This window comes from Trichosurus vulpecula, chromosome 7 (genome assembly GCF_011100635.1).
Source record: "Trichosurus vulpecula isolate mTriVul1 chromosome 7, mTriVul1.pri, whole genome shotgun sequence".
NCBI lineage: Eukaryota > Metazoa > Chordata > Mammalia > Diprotodontia > Phalangeridae > Trichosurus > Trichosurus vulpecula.
The window spans coordinates 206,780,583-206,802,484 of record NC_050579.1 but is presented as its reverse complement, the minus strand read 5'-3'; the positions used below and the strand labels follow the sequence as shown (position 1 = coordinate 206,802,484).

Genomic DNA, 21,902 nt, shown 5'->3' with positions numbered 1-21,902 from the left:
ACTCAGGATGTTGTTGCTGTTCAGTTATTCTGTGACTCTATTTGAGGTTTTCTTGGCAAAGATACTGGAGTGGTTTGCCATTTTTTTCTCCAGCTCATGTTACAGAGGAGGAAACTAAGGCAAGCAGAGTTATTCATCCAGGGTCACATAGCTATTAAGTATAAGTGTAAGGACTCAGGATAACTGAGATTCAAATCTTGCCATTTGACAGTGGATCTGCCTTAAAATGATTATGTTTGGGGACAAAGAAATAATGAAATTTCCAGGGAGTATTTCATGCCAAGCTTTGACTTGACCTCCAGGAAAGATTATCATGCTCCCTTGTTTCTGCTGGAAGGGTCACATCTACTGATTAGTCATCTTAACTTCAAAGGACAGATAACAAGTCTTTCTGGATGAACCAATACCTCCTCACTGTCTGGAAGAAAACTGTTTTCACATCTTTGTTTATAAGGAATGGTTCTCCGGGTGAGAAGGAGGAATACATGGGTAAATTTAGGCGATATAAAAACAAAACATATCAATATATTTTTAAAGAGGTCTATATTCAGTAAGATAGGGGGTTACCTTGGCAGGCAGACTACCCAACTAAGCAAGACCATGAAGGCTACCTTGTCCTAACAATTAAGAATAATTAAATAATAAATGTCCACGAATAACTTGCACTGGGCTGAGAACCAATCCAACGAAAGAGTTGGGGGGGGGGTCTCTCTTTTCTATCTAGATCCAAGGGAAATGACTCCACTGGTTATTTATGCCAAAAGGTTGCTGCCTTCAATTTCACAAATACCTCTAGTATCATGGCTAGGTCCTTATGGGGCTGAGAGAGTTTGTTAGCACAACTCTCCAGTCTCTGGAGCCCCCTTCTGGAGGTCCTTCAGTATGATAAGCAGCTTGTTCATCAGCTGTGGGTCATTGATTAAGGAGTCAGACAACATTGTTTCTTGCACCAGCCCTACCTAATAGGGGTCAGGATGTGCCTGTAATTAGGAAAACTTTGGGATAGAAGGATGATCTTTACAACAGGATAGCAGGAATGAGTTATGGGGTTGACAGCCATTCTTCCAATTCAACCTAATGCCCCCAAACTTTGATAATTTTGTCTGTTACTTCTGTTCCCTACTCCTGCCCTGCAATCATGGGTGAAATCCATTTGCACAGAGAGCCTCTTCCTGAATAAGCCACCTCAAGACAGTCCATGGATTCATTTATTATATATAGCCAGAACTCCCTCTGCCCAAGTCATTTTGTGGGAGGGATGTGCTGGAGACAACTTATCCAGACTCCTAAGACTGCTGAATTTTCAATGTGAGCATTTATACCTCAGAAATAGGCAAATGCTATAATTCAGGGCTTGATTTATTGTTTCGTTGATTGTCTAGGCTTGAGAAAATAATGGAGAAAATTATGCAGATTAAACTTAAAAGTGTGTCAAACCTTTCTGGTGAGCTAATTTTTAAAAATTTATCAGCACACCACTGACAATCAGCTACCAATTTCAGGCTGATCCTGATCCAGGGATTCCCAGAAACTATAAGTGCCATGGCTTGGGGAAAGTAGTGTGACTAGTTAGCCAGATCTATGAGTACAAAAACATTGAATCGTCTTTCAAAAGTATTGTATTGGGCTTGATGGGGTGGAAGGAGGGGTGAGGAGGAGGGAAGATATAACTGTCTTCTCTGAGGGAGGTCTCCGGAAGTGTCTCTGATGTAGTTTTGTCTGTCTTTGCCCCACTGTGCTGGCAGAAAAGAAAGCAGAGGAAAGTATATTAGGTCCATATGTCTCTTTATCAGTTAGGTAGAAAGTTACCCATAGATCACCATAAGAAAGGACCTGTGAGGTCACCACCTCCCCACCTAAACCATTTATTTCTGACACTCAAGATTGAACTGCTATAGGGTACTGAAGATTACAGCAGTGAAGGCCTTTGCAACCTTTCCCAAGAAGATGGAGTACCTTGGAAATCCTATGCTGCTACAGGGCAGGCTCTCCTTTAGATTCAACCTTAAGCCATTTAAACTCATGGAACCAGTTCTGATCTGATAGGAACAAGCAGGGGTTGCTTAGATACTAGTCTAGAGTGGCGTGAAAATATTCTGCCTCTGTTATGACAATCAGTGGGCCATGGGGGCATGTTCATGTTCAAAACCTTATATGCATATGGAGGCTCTGGACTTTTGGGGGCCGTGACTATGACATGATATCTGCCGATATGTCCAGTTTCACGAAGTTTGTTTTAGGGGCTAAGGATGCTATAGGTTTCCTGCTAACTTACTGAAACCTTTCTGACCATTTTACATTTCTGAGTGGTGGCAATAGTGGATTTTATTCCAGATTTGTCTCATCTTAGGGTTTTGATGCCATGTGAATGAATGTAGATGGGTTTTCGAGGATGGCTCACTTCATCCTATATGCTAGGCTTCACACTGTTACCTAGTCAACCCTAAAGGACATTTTCTGCCTTCCTTTAATATAATATTCAATCAGGGTCCCCAGTTTATCTCATATTTTTGAACTGCTCTATTTATTCATAGTCTTCCAGGCACTTTTTCAGTTTGCACAGTGGGAAGAACACACTAATTGGAATATTATCTTTGCTACTACATGTCTTACCATCAGGCTCACTAGGCCCCCCTTACACTCCCCATTATATTTTGTTACAATAACTCAGTCTGCTCAGATACCCAGAACATGGTTTTATCTATGGAGTGTGGCTTCTATTCTTTATTTGTCCTAGCACTCACCTCATGAATCACAGTCAGTGACTGCCTGGGGGAGTGGCAGCTATCTAGGATGATGTTAACATGAACCCCAAAAGCAGTCATAATGGCTTACAAACACAAATCTTACTACCATAACACCTATAGAGAACCGCTAGGTATGGGAGGTCAAGTCTGGTTCTTTGCCCATAATCTTTATACCTACAGATGACCCTACAGATGGTTTGATAGGCTCATTCACCATCACATAGGTGGTGAATCCCATGCCTATAGGTTAGAGTTGCCTGTCTCACTGGTAATCTGCCACATGTTCCACTGCACCGGTAAAAAACACTGAAGAGGTAGGAGCTTTGTGCTTGAGTTGAAGAGTGATAATAGTTGCTCATAGATGTTACTCAGAACCTGGGATATAAAAGAATGGTCAGTGCATTCTCTTACCACTAGTAATCAGGACAATTGGCATGTTAAGAAGTTAATGCCTGGATGTTGTTAATGGGATGTGGAGCAGTAATTAAGTATGGGGTCAGGGGAGAGAGAAGGAAGGAGGAAGAAGGGCAGGGATAGAACAGTAGTATGAGAATGACAGGGACAGAGAGTCATAAGGGAATTCTATGCTTGTGTGGAAGTGCAAAGAATATGAGTCTTATACAAGGAAAAGTGTGAGACACTCTCATACAATGTCACATACATGGACAGATTATATTCAGCTATGGAAACTGGGAGGGTGTAATGTTGGTGGAATATGAAGAGCTTCCCTGCCATTAATAAGCCTCACATGGAGCCCTTTAAGGGAAGCTTGCTTAGGGGAGGCTTGCTTGTAGGAAGGCTTTTACACCTTTTGGTACTAAATTGATTAGGCATTGAGTCATGAGAGTTGTGATGCCTCCCGGCTCTGAGAAGCGTATGTATACTCTCAGTTGGTATTTTGCTTTGGGGGCTCATGTATGAGAAAGATCTTTTGATTTCCTGGTTGAGACTCTGAGTAGCCACATGTTCAGACCCCCTCACCCCTTTAAAATTGCTTTCCTTTAAAAGCAGATTAAAAAACCTGTGCTAGCAGGCCATCCTGGGTATGCTAGGGTGCTTACTGCTACAAAGGGTTCGACAGGGATATTTTGGTGTGGATCACTTTCCGGGTATATTTTGGGTATAAGAACCTAGGCTGTTTATGACAACTAGGTGGCACTGTGGATAGAATGCTGGGCTTGGAGTCAGGCAGACCTGAGTTCAAATCCACCTTAGAAACTTAGTAGCTGTATGACCCCAGACCAGTCACTTAACCTCTTTCTACCTCAGTTTCCTCAACTATCAAATGGGATAATAAAAACATCTGCTTCACAGGGTTGCTGTAAAGATCAAATGAGATAATGTGGACAATACAATTAGCAGAGGACCAGTCCATAGTAGACACTTAGTAAATGTTTGTTACTCTTCCCGTTGGATGTGGATCTTCAGAGGATTTGGGTCTGTAGTTCATGGGCCCCTTTGGCACTCTAGTAAAAAACAGATGCCGCATGAGAAAAATGTTTTTAAATGCATAAAACAAAATACATAGGATTACAAAAGAAATCAATTATATTGAAATACAGTAATCGAGTATACTCACCCTAGGTTAAGAAACTCTATCCTGGAGTAAACCGAGATTAAAGAAGCATATTCTTGTAATCAGAGAAACTTGGCTCCTTCCAGTAAATACTACCTTCATCAGGAAAACTAGATATATTCTTTGTTCCTTCCTGCCATTTTAACACCTTCCTTTGGATGCCAATTAAACACTCCCTCCTCTTTTGGGTTCCTTACTCACCAAGTTAGATGTTTCTTAAGGTAACCTACCTGCCTAATAGTCATTCTCTTACCTTTTTCAAGGAATTCCATGTCTGACTTACAGTCTTATCTCCTCCACAATGCTCTCCTAACTCTCACATTTAGGGACAACAATATACCTGTTAACATCCTCTCAAACACCCTGGCCTCCCAGTTCTTCAAACTCAACTCTCATGAGTTAAATCTTCACTCTACCCCATCTCCCTACAATGACGTTCATAACCTAGAACTTACCATTATCCATAATTGTGTTTCCCCGTGCTTCACTCTTAAGACTCTGCTATATTCTCACCAGTAACTACCATATACACTCTCTTCCCCTTAAGTTCCTCGACCCTTTGACCCCTCAATGTCTTATCAAACCTCTACCCTAAGTTTTCTCTTACTCTTTTTTGTTTCTATTCATATGCTGCTAAATCACATAATCATACCAAGTGAGTCCAGTGCAATAACAACCACCACCATGACAACATCTAGCATTTATGTAGCGCTTTAAGGTTTGTAAAGTGCTTTACAAACATTATTTCATTTTATCCTCACAACAACGCTAGGAGGAAGGTGTTATTTCTCCTTGTTTTACAGATGAGGAAAATTGAGGCCAACAAGTTAAGTGACCTGACCAGGGTCACACAACTACTGAGTGTCTTGAAGACAGCTTTTAATTCAGATATTTTCTGACTCTAGCTCCAGCACTGTATCCACTATGTCACCTTGCCATCTCCTCTTGATAATAGCTAGCATTTTCATAGCACCTTAAAGTTTGTAAAGAGCTTTATAAATATCTCATTTTGCCCTTAAAACAATCCTATGGGGTAGGTGTTATTATCATAACCATTTTACCACAAATTTATGTCAACTAATCATGACTGGTTGTCATTACCAAATGGCAATCCTTTTATACTTCCTTGATTATCACTCTCTAACAGTGGGTCTCGAACTGAATGTCGGAGTCAGGAAAAATTTAGCAACAGTAAAAGATTTCTGAACATGCAACAACTAAAAATTAATTCAAAATCATATACATAATGGATCTGAGGTGTTTCTGGCAGTGCTTGCCCATGTTGCATCATGAGACTTTCTTTGCAGCCTTGGTTCTGAATATACAACATGCACACTTTCGTACTGCACATGCTGTCATGCCACGCAATGCCAGAAACACCCTGACTCAGATTCTAGACTATTGTATGGTATGAATTGCAGTGTTTTTACTGTACATACAAAAATCATCAAATCAAGTTTGGCAATGGCCCTAAACATGCTTCTGCCATTTTGTACTACATCTTTATGTGAAGCAGTGTTCTCAGCATTGATGATTTTAAAATAAAAGTATCAATCAACTCTTAAAAACGTTGAAGATGCTCTACATCTTGCAGTATCAAATATTTCACCAAAATTTAATTCTTTATGTAAAAATAAAGAAGTACATCCATCTCATTAGTGCACAAATTTTCTTTTGTCTTTAATAAATGGTAAAATTATATGTATACCAAAGAATTGTTTTAAAATAATTTTTATAATTTATTATCAGTAAATATTTGATTTGTATACCTATTTTATAAACCTACATGCCCGGGGTTGTGTAAAAATTTCTCAAGTGAAAAGAGGTCACAGGTAGAAAAAGTTTAAGAAGCCCTGCTATATAACACTCTCCACAGAAGCTATTTCTCTTTTCTCCTCAAGTCTTCTTCAGAGGACAGTGCTTACTAATTTACAAAGAAAATTTATACTATCATGGTGAAATCTCTATTCCCCAGTTAAAATCCATCCCTTTTAGTCCCTTTTAGTAGTGCCACACCTATTTAGCCCTTGAACCCATTCCATCCTATCTTCTCTGGGAGCTTGTACCTTCATTTCTTCACTCCATCTTTTTCTCATTTTAGATCTCTTTTTAATCTACTGGCTCCTTCCCTGTTGCCTACAAACATGCCCGGGTCTTCCTCATTCTTAAGCAACCTTAAACAAACAATTCTCAAATTTCATTTAACCTTGCCATCTCCTTAAGCTAAACTCCTATAAAACAGCTCTCTTTGTGGTCAGACTACTGGAGAGCCTTCTATACTCATAGCTTCCCATCTCACCTCTTGACTGAAAATACTCTTTCCATGGTTACCATTAATTTCCTACTGGCTAAATCCCAGGGCTATGCCACTCTTCCTCCTTTTTGCCTTCTCATTAACTTTCGACCTTGTTGACTAGCCTTTTCCCCTGGGTACTCTCTGGATCTGATGCAGGCTAATTTGGCTGTTGGGATCACTGAAAGGTTCTTAGTTTCTTTCTCAAATCTTTAAGGGGTTTAAGAGCCATTGATGCCATTTTATCTTTCACTTTCCCTCTTTGAGAGTGCCCCCTCACAGACTGGATTTGAAGAAAGGCCTTCTTGACCCCTCAGTTGCCCATCCTTTCCAAGATACCCTCCAAGAATCTTCTTCTGTCATAATGCAATGGAAAAATGCCAAGACTTAGAATAGGAGAAATGAAGTTCAAATCCTGGCTTTTCCCCTGGCTCTCTGTGTGTCCTTGGAAAGGTCACTTCTCCCTGAGCCTCAGTTTCCTCATCTGTAAAATGAGAGGGGTTGGACTAGGTGACTGTCAAGGTTCCTCCCAATTCAATGTCTATGATCCTATGACTACTGTTTCCATGTACTACAAGAATGGTCCTATTTTAACCACGTGCAAACATCTCCATTCACCCTTTCTTTAGCATCCTACTTCCTTGATCAGCCAAACTTACTTGAGGTGCTGGAATTCCTAGTTACAAATTGAGTAAGAATAAAGGCTGGAAGGTGGAGTTCTTGGAAGCAAGGGTATAGGCTTTCTGGGTCTTAGTGTCTTTCAGCCTGAAAATGAAGGACGTGGTTTCTAAGGTCCATTCCAGTTCTAGCATCAGGATCCCATGTATCAATGGGGAAATGAAGTACCTCCCTCACCCCACCCAATTGAGAAGGGAATTTTGGAGGAAACTGTGCTCAGACCTTTGTAGTCCACTTACCTCTTTTGCCGCACTCATTAGAAAGAACTGAGAAAAAAAAAGTCACAGCAAAAACATAATAAATATTCAAGCAAAATTATAAAAATAGGTTATATTTGGGAAGGGTCTTTGTTCTCATCACCACTAAGGGGTCTCCAAGATGTGTGTTGTTGTGGAGTTTGTCTGTCCCATCACTTTTTGTCTTCTCCCATTCTCAAATCATTAAGCATTTGTTTATAACTTTTTTATCATTATAAATAGGCTGCTACAAATATTTTGGGGGCAAATGTATTCTTTTTTCTGTCTTAGGCCTCAGTGGGGCCCAAAATTCAAAATGGAGTTATTGAATTGGGGTCATGAACAACTTATTAACTTTTCTTACACAATGCCTAATTGTTTTCCAAAATGATTGGACCAATTCACAGCTTGACCATCAGGGAATTAGTATGTCTTACAACACATCAATAAACATTTATCAGTCTCTTGCTATATGCCAGGCACTGTGCTAAGTTCTGGGGGTACAAAAGGAGGCCTCAAGGAGATTACAATCTAAGGGAGGAGACATTGACATTGCCCTATTTTTGGTTCTCCTATGTCTCTGCTTCTCCTCAGTATCATTTGCTAGATCATCACCCATTTCTCCTCTCCTACCGGTTTCCTCCAAAGGCTCCGTCCCAGGATTTCTCTCTCTCTCTCTCTCTCTCTCTCTCTCTATTCTCTTTTGGTGACCTCATCTGCTCCCATGAGTTCATTTGTCATCTCTATGCAAATTCATCCAAATCTATGTCGTGATATTGGGTTCCAGTCCAGCATTTTGTTTATTCCTGGGCTTTGGATCCTGTTCCACTGTCCCCAGAAAGGGACTTCCCTTCCTAGCTGCCCTAATCACCCCCACATTGTTTACAATGACCTTTTTTGAAGAACAAAGGTGATCCTGATGGCTTTTGGACATGATGACTAAAATGAATGGGTGCATTGTTGAAGAAAAAAGTGACAAAGTATTTTCAGTGTTATAATATCCTACCTTCTTTACATTATCTAATGAGTATTTAAAGTAGACATTGAAACTGTAATTTCACTGGCATAAGTACACAGAAATTCCTTCTCCAACTGCTGGTTGGCAACTTATAGTCTTAAATAGTTGGCTGGATCACTAAGACGGCAAGTCACTTGCCCAGGGTCTTATCGCCAGTACATGTCAGATGCAGAATTTGAACTCAGGCCCTCCTACACTTTTGAGTCCAACTCCATCGTACCACAAGGCCTCTCTTTTTAGAGGTGAGTTACTGAAAATATTTTTGGAAAAGAATACAAAATCTTTTCAAAATATCCAAAACTAAATTTTATATGGGAGTAGAAATAACATTAAATTTATTTAAAATAATTTCTTTTATAAATTAATTCATTTTAATAAAGAGCTTTTCTATTGTAAATGAATATAATATAAATGTGCATTTATATTATATTATGTTATGTTATATATTTATTATATTTATGTTACATATAAAATATAAATAAATACATAAATATATGTAAAAAATAAAATAATATCTTTCTATTTGTAAGACTGTACTTCCCTGTAAACCCATATAGTAAAATACATATCAGTACATGTTAATTTATCTCACTTCTGCTTTGCAAAATATGTGTATATAACATGGCTTGTGGGTACAACACATGTCATAATAACTAAGGCAAACATTTAAGGAAAGAAAGTCAATTTATTTGCTAAGATAAGACTCTTATGTGATTTTCCAAGGAAAACAGAATTGGAGAAGAGTGAGCTGTGTTCTGCTAGTTGAGGTATTTCATTCTAAATTGTACCCACCTCGAGGGTACAGAGTATATGGCCCCCTTTGTATATCCTACAGCATCTAACATAGTACCACTCAGCTCCTGTGGTTCAAGGATCATTTTCTTTTCTTTTTTCAAAAAAATTATTTTCTTCTGAACTTAAGAAATAAAACAAGCATTTCTATAACACAGTATAATAAAAAAGATGTTTACACATGAAACTGCAAATCTGTTATGTACAATTTGCTATTCCTTTTGTATATGTATAAAAGTTATCATGTAACTTTCTTTTTTTTCTTATTTCTCCCCCCTCCCAGAGATGGCTACCATTAGACACAAATATGTATACACATATACATGTAAAACCATTCTATATATACTTCCATTTATCAGTTTTTTCTCTGGATGCAGATAGTATCTTCCTTCATAGGTCTTCTGTGGTTATTTTGAGTAGTCAAATGACTTAGTCCCTCAAAGTTGTTCTTAAAACAATATTGCTGTTACTGTATACAGTGTTCTCTTGGTTCTGCTCATTTCACTCTTCATTATTTCATGCAAGTCTTTGAAGTTTTTCTAAGATCATTGAGCTCATCATTTCTTATAGCGCAGTAGTTTTCCATCACAATCATATACCATAACTTGTGAAGGGTCATTTTCAACACATTGTCCTGTGCTTTTTCTTTTTGAAAAGGCCCTCATAGACTTGCTATAGAAACTAAGCACTTTGCAGGGGTCCCTACAACAAATTAACCTGCGTCAAACTCAAATGCCAGTTTACCTCAGCTTCCATCCTGGCCTACACTGAACCACATCAAACAACATGGATGTTTAATAAATGTTTGTTGAATAGGTGGCGGTGGGGGGTGGGGGGAAGCCCCCTTCCTGAGCTCCTGGACCCTGGAAATGTTGAGCATATGGTCTTTTCTATTTTCTTCATGCATCTTACAACACCAACAATAATAAATTGGCTTACTGTTTTTCTTGGCAGCCTGGTGCTCTTTCTAATGGTAAAAAGTAGAGCTCTTGCTTGGTCTTGTTTCAGCCTTCGTAGCTGTCTATTTTTTCCTGTATTTTCATCCATTTTTCAGTTTTGGGGGGCAAAGGTGAGGAAACTGAAATAAATAGGTTTGAGTGACTTGCCCAGGCTTACACACCTTGACTCCAGGCCATTCTTTCCATTGGGCCACCTAGGTGCCCCCAAGTAGTCCTATATAGGATTACATGAATGCCTCTTCATAGCTTTACATCTGGAAGGGGCCTTTATAGATAAGAAAACTGAGCTTCAGAAAGGATAAGTGACTTATCCAGGATAACATGGATAGTTAAGTATCTAAGATGGGAATTGAACCTAGGTTTTCTTGATTCCAAGTCCCATACTTTATCCACTATGACACATTCCAACTAATATGTCCTTTATTTCTGCTATTTACTATTTTGTCTTTCTTTTTCATAGGAGTGGGACTTCCCATCTGCCACACGATAGTTATAAGTTCTAGAGGTCATTTGGGGACTGGGTTTGAAAAAAGTGCTCATTAAGCATAAGCCACAAAGAAATGATTCACATCTAGCTCTGCCGCTCACTACCTGTGGGGCCTTAGACAATTTATTTAGACTCTTTGGGTCCTAGTTTCCTAGTCTGAAAAAATAAGAGATTGAGATGACCTCTGTATTCCAGATCCAAATAAATAATCCTATGATTTTTTGAACCCTTAAGCATATCAGGCTAAGCAGTCATTTGGAAGGGCACTAGGTAGCATCATAGTGGATAGAGTGCCAGGCCTACAGTCAGGAAGACTCATCTTCCTGAGTTTAAATCTGGCCTCAGATACTTACTGTGTGACCCTGGGCAAGTCACTTTACCCTAAGTTAAGCCTAAGTTTCCTCATCTATCAAATGTACTGGAGAAGGAAATGGCAAACCACTCCAGTATCTTTGCCAAGAAAACCACAAATGGGGTCATGGAGAGAGAGATGTGACTGTAACAACTGAACGACAACAGTAATCTAGAGCTTCAAAACTTGATTATAGATTCAAAACTGAAAGGGACTTTAGTAGTCACCTTTAGTGCATCCAATTCCTTCATTTTTCAGATGAAGAAACTGAGGCTCAGAGAGATTGACTGGAAGAATCATGGATTTAGAACTAGAAGGAATCATGGAGGTCGCTCTCACTTCACAAGTGAGAAATGGCAGCTTAAGCAGGGTAAAAAAAAAACAAAAACAACTAGCATGTTAGAGGTGGACTTGAACCCAAGTCTCCCCCTTTGGAGGCCAGTTCTCTAGACACAACACTATGTTAAGAGGCTTATAGGTAGTAAGGGACAGAGCCAGGATCTGAATTCCATTTCTCTCCCTCCAAATCCACCCTTCTTCCCACTACACTCAGACACCTGCATTTCCATTCAATAATGAAGTTACAAACATCAGCTGCGACAATTTGGAAATATAAGTGGCTGGAATCATATTAAAGTATATGGGTCTTCAATTCCAAATTCAATAGAACAAATATACTGATCTGAGTATGATAGCAGGAAAGGAGAGAGCTAGGAGTCTCGCTGATTATCATCCACAGCCAGCACATCTCCTAAATGAATAGGAGACGAAACAATAAAGAGTGCTCAACTGAGATGAAGGCAGACATTTCAATTTTCCCTTTGCTACATTAAACAATAGAGTTGGCAATTTAGAGTGACAAGATGAGAAAGCCAAGTAAGAAATAATGACTTGAAGTATGTGGCATCAATAATTAAATCCTGACCTTGTGTCAGGGCTCAATCCTCAAGCCTTTGGGCCCATGTAGCTCTCACTGAATTTAATGGCAGATTTTTCTATGAAAGGATTGTGCAACTTGGTTTTCTATGTTCATTAACACACAGACACAGACACAGACACACACACACCTGATTTACATTTAGAAAGAAATGGCACCATTCAAAGAGGAAGCATAAATGAATTGTTAGATTCTCAAAAATGTATATATGTTTTAAACATCTTTAAAAAAATCTTGAAAGTGAAGTTGTTTCAGTATTTGCATGTTAATGAAACATGAATCTAACTAGTGGAGACCAACTAATTAAAAGACATTGCAGATAACTTCCAGATGTGCTTCATGTAACCTCATAATCCTTCTGTTCTTTGCCTTGGTCAGATGACATCTGGAATACTGTGCTCAATTTTGAGCACCTCATCTTTTAAATTGCATTTTAAAAACAAATTTTATCGTGCTCCACCTTTTTTTCCTTATAAGCCACTTATGGATAAGCCTTTATTCCTCACCCCCTGAAACTGAACACTGCCTGGTAACAAAGGAGAACAGCTAGGCAAAGGAATAATGAGAAAGAAATCTAATTGGTACATTTGATAATGTACGTAGTATTCTGTCTTCCTACATTCCTCTCTACCAAGAAAAGGCTGCTATGTTTCATTCATAGTTCTTTAGAACCATTATTGTTTTATTTTTCTATTTTAAAAGTTTTATGGGTGGCTTTTATTTTAACAGCAGTTGTTTCTGGATACTCAGCCTTGTGAACCTTTCCTCATAACAAAGAAATACAGTTAGTTAAGCAAAACAAACACAAGGACCAAAATCGACAGCTCATGCACCATTCTACAGCCCTAGCCCAATCCTCTCCAATGAAAGGGAGGTGTGGGGGAGATGCATTTCTTTATCTCTTCTGTAGGGGCAAGATTGGTCACGCCAATTATACAGCATTCTACTTTATTATAGTACATACTGTACATATCGTTTTCCTGGTTCTGCTGACTTCACTCTGCCTCACTTTATAAAAGTCTTCTACTTCTCTGAATCTCTCATATTTGTCATTTTTATGGTACAGTAATATCACATTACATTAACATGCCATAATTGGTTTAGCTATTTCCCAATCAATAGAAACCCACTTTATTTCCAGTTTCTTGCTACCACAAAAAGTGCTGCTATGAATATTTTAATATACATGGGATTTTTTGAGGGGGGTCTTTGATCTCCTTGGGGTATATACCAAGCAGTGGAAATCTTTTTTCAAAGGGTATAAAAAATTTAGTAACTTTTCTTACATTGTTTTGTTTCTTACATTGAAATTGTTTTTCAGGAGGGTTGGTCCAATTTGCAGCTCTACAAATAGGGGATTAGTGTTCCTGTCTTCCTGTGCCTCTCCCACACTGAGTATTCTGCTGTTTGCAATCTTTGCCAACTTTCTGGGTTTGAGGTGAAATCTCAGAATGGTTTTAATTTGTATTTCTTTTAATATTAGTGATTTTGAGCAATCTTTAATATGGTTGTTGATAAATTTGCAATTCTTTTGGAAACTTGATATCCTTTGACCACTTACTAATTTAGGAAATGCTTTTGGTTTGTATGTTTGTGTAAATTCCCTCTATTTCTTAGATATCATATCCTTATTGGAAATGTCCGATGTGAAAATATTTCTAATTAAGAGTTTCTTATAGATGCAATGATTGTATTTTCGCAAAAGTTTTTAAAGTGTCATGTTGTTGAATCTGTTTGTGTTCTCTTTTATGACTAACTCTATTGTTTGTTCAGTTAAGAATTCTCCCCTAGTTATAGTTGTGAAAGGAACCTCCTTCCATTTGAGATTTAGTGCAGTATGTAATCTAAGATGCTGGTCTTACTCTTCTTTCCACCAACCTACTTTTCAGCTTTTTCAAAAGCTTTTGTCAAATAGAGTCTTTCCCCATATAATTTATATTCTTGGGTTTATCAAATACTGAGCTTTTGAATTAATTTGTTTGATTCTTACTTACCCATTCTATTCCACTGATTAACTTTCCTATTTTAAAAAAAATCAGTACCATATAGTTTTGATGGTTATTGCTTCATGACATAATTTGTTCTGGTTATTCTCCCTTCATTCTTTTCCCCCCTCTCCTCCCCCTCCCTCCCCCCATTGTTTCCTTTGAGATCCTAAACCATTTGTTCCTCCATATGAATTCTATTATTACTTCTTCTACTTGTACAATGTAGCCCCTTGATAGTTTGATTTTTAGAGAAATTAGTCTTTAAATTTAGGTAGCATTTTCATTTTTAGTAAACCCAGAATATCTCTCTGATTATTTGTCTTCCTTAATATTTTTGTCTGTTTAATTGCTATAGGTAGTATTTAGAACTAGATGAAATAACATTAGGGAAAAAAGATATTCTTATTTTCCCCAAATTTATTTGGAAAGCTTATACTATTTCACCATTACAAATAATATTAAGTTTTTGTTTTATAGCTATAATTTTATCATATTAAAATGATGTATAATCTTAATTTTATTTCATGTTTCTTAGTTGTATATGCTCTACTAGATTACAGGTATATCATCATCATCAAAATTTGTACTAGTGGTAGTAGTAGTAGTGGTAATGGTGGTGGTGGTGGTGGTAGTAGTAGTAGTAGCAGTAGCAGTAGTAGCGGTCATAGCAGTAGTGGTAGTAGCAGTAGCAGTAGCAGCAGTAGTAGTAGTAATAGAGGATAGTGTCTTGAATAGAGAGCTGGCTTCAGAACCAGAGAGACTAGGGTTCAAATTCTGACAGACACATATATGTTGTATGGCCCTGTTCAAGTTACTTACCCTCTCAGTGCTATGCGGAACTCTCTTAAGACTATGAGTTGCAGAGAAGATACTGACCTGCATTGGTAGAAAGAATTTCCTTATCCAGGGACTTCCCTATGCCAGTGAAACCACAGATCTAGTTCTATCCCATATTTTAAAAGGCCTGCATGATGATTAGGATTTTTAGCATTAATCAGTGCTATATTTTATCAGACATTTTTCTGCAAGTATTGATGTGATAACTTTAAAAATGTAATTATTAGTGATAATTACCATTTTAATATTGAACTATCCTTGCATCCCTGATATATATGCAATATATGCATATATATAATGTGTATATATACACATACACACACATACAAACACATACACACGTGTATGCATATATCATTCCAAGTCTAAGTTGATTATGGTAAATACATTTTCATATATAACTGTAGTTATTTTACTAGGATTTTATCTTAAAAATTTGCATCAATATTCATTGGTGAAAATGGAGTTTTGCAGATTGCTTCCTTGATCAATTGTTGAGATTAATATTCATGAATATTAATAGCAGTTAATTGCTCTTTCAATATTGGCAGAATTCTCTTGTAAATCATGGACCAGGATTTTCTCCTTTCTGCTAATTCCCTTTATGATTTGTTCAATTCCATTTTTCAATGCTGAGTTGTTTGAGATATCTACTTCTTGTTTTGTTAATTTAGGTATTTTATATTTTTGCAAATAATCATCCATTTCCGGTAAATTCTTGGTTTGGGGAACATAACTTTTAAATGCTGTTTTAAGCTTTACTAACTTAAAACTTCTCTATGTCTTTGGGGATACCTTATGTAATTATTTATGGTAAATTTTAATAATTTTTTCTATTTCCTCTCTATTGAAATTTACTTTTTTCCTTTTTTGCTTTTGTAATTTGGTTTTTATGCTTTTATTGGTCAGATTAGCTAAAGATTTATTGACTTTGTTATTATTTTAATAACAAGATCTTTGTTTATAATTTCTATTGTCTTTTATTTTTACTTTTATCTATGTCTTCAAGATTTCTACTTTAGGGCTTATTTGGGTTTGTAAATTTGTGTATTCCTTGTTTTTACACTGCAGACACCTTAATATTCTCCTTTTCTATTTAATTAAGGTTTTCAGAGGTCTCAGTTTTCATCATCTGCAACCCGTGATTTTATAATTCTGTTTCATTGATGCCATTCTCTTTTACATCACTACTTTTTCCATGATTTGTTCTTTGACCTACTCATTTTGCAAAGATTCCATGTGAAGGGAAGGAAAACTGAAGGGAATAAGCATCTATATAGGGTCTACTATGGGTCAGGCATGTTTTTTTTTCAATTTTTGAAAAGCGCATTTTATTTTTTAATATTTTTGAATTTAAATCATTTATGTATTTAATATTTTTAGTTTTCAGCATTAATTTTCACAAGAGTTTGAATTACAAATTTTCTCCCCATTTCTACCCTCCCCCACACTCCAAGATGGCATATATTCTGATTGCCCCGTTCCCCAGTTAGCCCTCCCTTCTGTCACCCCACTCCCCCCCCTTTTCCTTTACTTTCGTGTAGGGCAAGATAGATATTTATGCCCCATTGCCTGTATATCTTATTTCCTAGTCGCATGCAAAAACTTTTTTTTGAACATCTTCTTTTAAAACTCTGAGTTCCAAATTCTCTCCCCTTTTCCCTCCCCACCCACCCTCCCTAAGAAGGCAAGCAATTCAACAGAAGCCACACGTGTATCATTATGCAAAATCCTTCCACAATACTCATGTTGTGAAAGACTAACTATATTTTGCTCTTTCCTATCCTATCCCCCTTTATCCAATTTTCTCCCTTCAACCTGTCACTTTTCAAAAGTGTTTGCTTTTGATTACGTCCTCCACCTATCTACCCTCCCTTCTATTGTCCCCCTTTTTTATTTCCTTCCTCCTTCTTTCCAGTGGAGTAAGATACCCAATTGAGGGTGTGTTATTCCCTCCTGAGGTCAAATCCTATGAGAGCAAGATTCACTCATTCCCCCTCACCTGCCCCCTCTTCCCTTTCTACAGAACTGCTTTTTCTTGCCACTTTTATGTGAGATAATTTACCCCATTCTATCTCTCCCTTTCTCCTTCTCTCAATATATTTCTCTCTCATCCCTCAATTTTATTTTATTTTTTTAGATATCATCCCTTCACATTCAACTTGCCTGGTGCTCTCTGTGTGTATATATAAATATATATATATATATATTCCCTTTACCTACCCTAACACTGAGGTCTCATGAATCCTACACATCATCTTTCCATGTAGGAATGTAAACAGAACAGCTCAACTTTAGTAAGTCCCTTGTGATTTCTCTTTCTTGTTTACCTTTTCATGCTTCTCTTGATTCTTGTGTCTGAAAGTCAAATTTTCTATTCAGCTCTGGTTTTTTCACTGAGAAAGCTTGAAAGTCCTCTATTTTATTGAAAATCCATATTTTGCCTTGGAGCATGATACTCAGTTTTGCTGGGTAGGTGATTCTTGGTTTTAATCCTAGCTCCATTGACCTCCTGAATATCATATTCCAACTCTTGCGATCCCTTAATGTAGAAGCTGCTAGATCTTGTGTTATCCTGATTGCGTTTCCACAATACTCAAATTGTTTCTTTCTGGCTGCTTGCAGTATTTTCTCCTTGATCTGGGAGCTCTGGAATTTGGCGACAATATTCCTAGGAGATTTCTTTTTGAGATCTTTTTCAGGAGGTGATTGGTGGATTCTTTCAATTTCTATTTTACTCTCTGGCTCTAGAATATCAGAGAAGTTCTCTTTGATAATTTCTTGAAAGATGATATCTAGGCTTTTTTTGTTCAGGCTTTCAGGTAGTCCAATAATTTTTAAATTGTCTCTCCTGGATCTATTTTCCAGGTCAGTGGTTTTTCCAATAAGATATTTCACATTGTCTTCCATTTTTTCATTCCTTTGGTTCTGTTTTATAATATCTTGATTTCTCATAAAGTTACTAGCTTCCACTTGTTCCAACCTATTTTTTAAGGTAGTATTTTCTTCAGTGGTCTTTTGGACCTCCTTTTCCATTTGGCTAATTCTGCCTTTCAAAGCATTCTTCTCCTTATTGGCTTTTTAGAGCTCTTTTGCCATTTGAGTTAGTCTATTTTTTAAAGTGTTGTTTTCTTCAGTATTTTTTTGGGTCTCCTTTAGCAAGTCATTGACTTGTTTTTCATGGTTTCCTTGCATCATTCTCATTTCTCTTCCCAATTTTTCCTCTACTTCTCTAACTTGCTTTTCCAAATCCTTTTTGAGCTCTTCCATGGCCTGAGACCAGTTCATGTTTTTCTTGGAGGCTTTTGATGTAGGCTCTTTGACTTTGTTGAGTTCTTCTGGCTGTATGTTTTGGTCTTCTTTGTCACCAAAGAAAGATTCCAAAGTCTGAGTCTGAATCGGTTTTCACTGCCTGGCCATGTTCCCAGCCAACTACTTGACCCTTGAGTTTTTCAGTGGGTTATGACTGCTTGTAGAGTAGAGAGTACTTTGTTCCAAACTTGAGGGGATGTGCTGTTGTTTTCAGAGCTATTTCTCACAGCAAGTGCTGCCACACCAGCACTCCTCCTTCCCCAAGAACTGCCAACCTGGACTGCGATGCAGATCTTAAGTAGGCTCTGCACTGCTGCTCTGATCAGCCACTTAATTCCTCCCACCAGGTGGGCCTGGGGCCGGAAGCAACTGCAGCTGTAGTTCTGTAGCTGCACCACCTCCACTGACCCTGGGGCAGTGGCCAGACCATGAACTCCTTTCATTCTGTCCCAGCAGCTTTTCCCACTAACCTTCTCTGTTGTATTTGGTGTTTGTGGGTTGAGGTGTCTGGTAACTGCCACAATTCACTGATTCAGGGCTCTAGGCCCTGTTCCGCCCAGCTCTAGGTCTGGTTGGTCTGGGCACAGCCACGCTGGGCTCTGCTCTGCTCTGCTCCCAGCTCCATGAGTGATAGACCTTACCCAGCGACCATTCTGGCTGTCCTACACTGGAGCCCTGCTTCCCTCTGCTATTTCGTGGGTTCTGCAGTTCTAGGATTTGTTCAGAGCCATTTTTTATCGGTGTTTGGAGCACCCTGGGGGAGAGCCCTAGACAAGTCCCTGATTTCCAGCTGCCATCTTGGCCCCTCCCCTGCCAGGCATGGTTTTAAGTGCTCTTTACAAATATTATCCAATTTGAACCTCACAACAACCTACAGGGTAGGTGCTGTTATTATCCTCATTTTACAGATGAGGGAACTGAAGCAGAGTGAGGTTAAATGACTTGTCTAGGGTCATATAACTAGTAAATGTCTGAGGCTGAATTTGAATTCAGGTCTTCTTGATGCCAGACACCGTACTCTATCCACTGAGCCACCAGCTGGTTGTTTTCAGAAATTCACATATTATTTAATGTTTCCACTTAAAGGACATGATACATTTTTTGAACCTTACTTTTTCAACAGCCTTTTCAGTGACATAGCTTCCTTTTTGCTTCTGTTCTATTTGATTTATTCAGTTCTGGGAGGGGGACATTAAAATCTCTTAAAAGTATTGTTTTATTTATGTCTTTTTTTCTTTTTTGCATTCATTACATATAATTTAATAATGATATTGTTCCATTATCTATGGTGCTTGCAAGTATAATGCATTTTCCTTCTTTCTCTTTCTGAAAATTGTAAATTATTATTTTTGTCTTATCTGATAGTATAATTGTGACTCCTGCTTTTTTTGAATAACCTAATATGCAGTGAATTTTATTCCAGTATCTTGTTTTCATTCTGTCTTTATTTTTTATGTGTGTTTCATATATATATATAATATAATTATTTGGTTTTTTTATCCGTTTTGTCATTACTGTACATTTTCTTAAGCTATTTAATCAATTAATATTTAAGATTGGAATCATAGGTTTATTTTTTCTTCCATTTGCTTCTTTTGTACTTGGTTTTATCCTCTTCTCACCAGGCAATGTGGGCAATAGTCACAAGCTCCTACATATACATATAGCCAACTCCACCAGCAAATCTCTATCGTGACTGCAAAAAGAGAGCTCCATATGCCTCTAGCTCCCATGAGGAGGACCTACTATAGGACTATGAAAGAAAAGTTGTTTCCCAGAATGAATTCCTTCACTACACAGTCCAAACCACCCACTGTTTTCTCTGGAGTGGTGATTTGGGAAAAGAGATAACTGAAAAGATACCCTAAATGACAAGTTGACCAAATAATTAAAGATGGTAATAGAAAGTTTATAATCTTGAGTCAGAACTCAGAGAGGAAAAGCAGTTTTATCTCTTGCATCCAAACTATTCTTCAGGAATCCCAACAAAGATGTAAATCTTCATGTAGCAAGTTGTTTGGCTGATATTTTCTGAATCTATTATCCTGAATTGCCATATGCTCACTACAAACCCAAGGACATATTTTTGTTGATTACAAGGTACTTAAGAGTTTTGGAAGATACCAAGGGAAAACAATATAATAGATATATTTTACTTATTAGAGAATTTAACTTGGATAAAATGCTATAACATCTGCTTTGAATCGGAAGATTGTAACGAAATTTTTATTCAACTTTTTAGAACTGTCTTCTCAGCTGTTCAACAACAGCCACAATAGGAATGTCCAAGTGCACGTGCTAGACTTCATGAGTTCTAGCATTATGGAAGGTGGTGGAGTAACCCAAGAACTGTTGGATTGGATCCTATTCCTATGAACTGCCTTTTGTGCACATAGGGACTTAAACAAACAAACATTTAATCTTGTAAGAGTACAATTTTTTTTAAATCCAGGCTTTTAAGACATGCATTATTAATTTTTAAAACCAAGTTTTGGTATTGGGAAAGGCGTCAATAAGTGATTTATCCAAACGTACATTTAGTTTGATAAACAATTTTTGCCATAGATTCTCATTCTCTCGGTTATTCCACAGCTTGAATTCAAACTAAGAACAATGATAGACAGGGGCATTTTGCCATGGTTCATTTGCTAGCTAAATTGGTTCTGAAGAGTCTGATTTGGCAACCCAGATTTGGCCTCTTTAGCAGTGTTTTCTTGAAAGACGTAATGATATTCATGTTTCTTGTCAGGTTAGAAAGTGTGAGATTTGCCAAACACTGCTTATCGAATCACCAGTACTTAACAAAGGACCTTATGGAATACTTGAAGTATTTCATCATCCAAATGAAGATTTCATTATCCAAAAGAACCTAATTGTCATGATGTCATTGTTATCATAATAATAGCTGGCAAAAGATACCTTTTGTTAGCCAACGAGCAGTTACTTGGCTTCGAGAAGGGACAAAAATTGGAAAAATGGTGGAGAGTCTGAAAAAGAAGTTATGATGGGTCTTGTCAACTTCATAAGGAATAGTCTTTATGTAGAATAAAGGATACACATTACAGCCATATCATCACAATAGCATTGATGATGAATTTTTGGTAGAGAATATCTTCCTCATTCCTTTGACTATCACAATCTTGAAACCGAAGAATGAAATGTTTATATAATTTCCAGCTTGGATCCAAATACTGAAAAGAAACTCGATGGCATGTGCAAATATAAGAAGACTTCTAAGTTACATCTTCATTGTATATCCCTCAGGAAAGGTAGAGTTTCTGGAATATAAATGTTGAGACCACCTACCTATCCTCATTCTATTCCTATGTTAATATATTTCTAATCTTAAACAATGACCCACAAAAAATATCAAGTTACTTATAGGGGAGCATAGATTTTGAGTCCCTGACTCTTGATTGCATTCTTCCTACTTCCTTTTCCCCGACTCTTCTTTTTCTTTTTAAACATCAAGTCCTATAATTCCTTTTGTAGCCCAAATCTCTTTTTGCAGATGGGAAAATGAATATCCTGGAAAGTTAAGTGACTTGTACCAAGTTACAGCCAGTTACTGAAAGAATTGGGAATAAAAACCGAGTCTCTTGACTTCTGGGTCAGAGTTCTTTCCACAAATCTATGCATTTCTGCTTGTCTCTAGTCCACTTCTATGCTTTCTAATTTGCAGTTTTTAAT

The 21,902-nt window shown here is 37.6% G+C and overlaps 1 pseudogene; it reads left to right on the top strand.

Annotated features, from left to right (window-relative positions):
* The first annotated feature begins 2,212 nt into the window (after positions 1-2,212).
* LOC118857791 lies at positions 2,213-21,369 on the top strand (annotated as a pseudogene).
* The last annotated feature ends 533 nt before the right edge of the window (positions 21,370-21,902 follow it).